Consider the following 1,090-nt stretch of genomic DNA (forward strand, 5'->3'; position numbering starts at 1 on the left):
TTAAAGTGGTTTTAATTTGCACTTCCCTAATTATTAGTGATGTTAAAAATCTTTTAAGATGCTTCATAGCCATCTTTACTTATTCTTTTGAGAACTCTCTGTTCAGTGCCTTACCCCATCTTTTAATTGGGTTACTTCTCTTGAGTCTCTGTTTTTTGACTTTGATATGTATTCTGGATATTAAACCTCTGTCAGATGTGTCGCTGGTAAAGATTTTCTCACATTCTGTGAGTTTTTTGTTCACTTCCCTGGTTGCCTTCTTTGATGTACAGAAGCTTTTAAGTTTAAAGAGGTCCCATTTGATAATTCTTGCCCTTGTTTCCTGAGCAATTGATGTCCAGTTTAGAAAATCATTTCCTATGTCTATATCTTGTAGGATTTCCCAATGTTTTCTTCTAATAGTTTCAGAGTTTCAGGCTTTACATTGAGGTCTTTGATCCATTTGGAATTGACATTTGTGCAGGGTGAAAGATAGGGGTTTAGTTTCATTCTTCTACAGGTGTAGATACAGTTTTGCCAGCACCATTTGCTGAACACGCTGTTTTTCCTCCAGCGAATATTCTTGATCCCTTTGTCAAATATCAGGTGGCAGAAATCGTATTTACTCATATTTGGGTCTTCAATTTGGTTCCATTGATCTATGGGTCTATTTCTGTGCCAGTACCATGTTGTTTTTATGACTATAGGTCTGTAAGAGTGCTTCAAATCTGGTGTAGTAAATCCCCCCAGCAATGCTCTTAGTGCTCAGGGTTGTTTCGGCTATCTGAGGTCCTTTGTGCTTCCATGTGAATCTTAGGATAGTTTTTTCCAATTCAGTGAAAAATGTCATGGGGCTTTTGATTGGCATTGCATTGAATTAATATATTGCTATTGGTAGGATGGTCATTTTCACAATATTAATTCTTCCAAACCATGAGCATAGGAGGTCCTGCCATGTTCTGATGTCTTCTTCAATTCTTTCTTTGAAGATTTAAAATTTTCATTGTAGAGCTCTTTAATGTCTTTGGTCAGGTTTACTCTGAGGACTTTTTTTTCTGCAGCTATTGTGTAGGGGAGTATTTCCGTGTGCTCTTTCTCTGATTGCTTGTTA

This window comes from Nannospalax galili, unplaced genomic scaffold (assembly GCF_000622305.1).
Source record: "Nannospalax galili isolate Female #2095 unplaced genomic scaffold, S.galili_v1.0 scaffold751, whole genome shotgun sequence".
Taxonomy (NCBI): Eukaryota; Metazoa; Chordata; class Mammalia; order Rodentia; family Spalacidae; genus Nannospalax; species Nannospalax galili.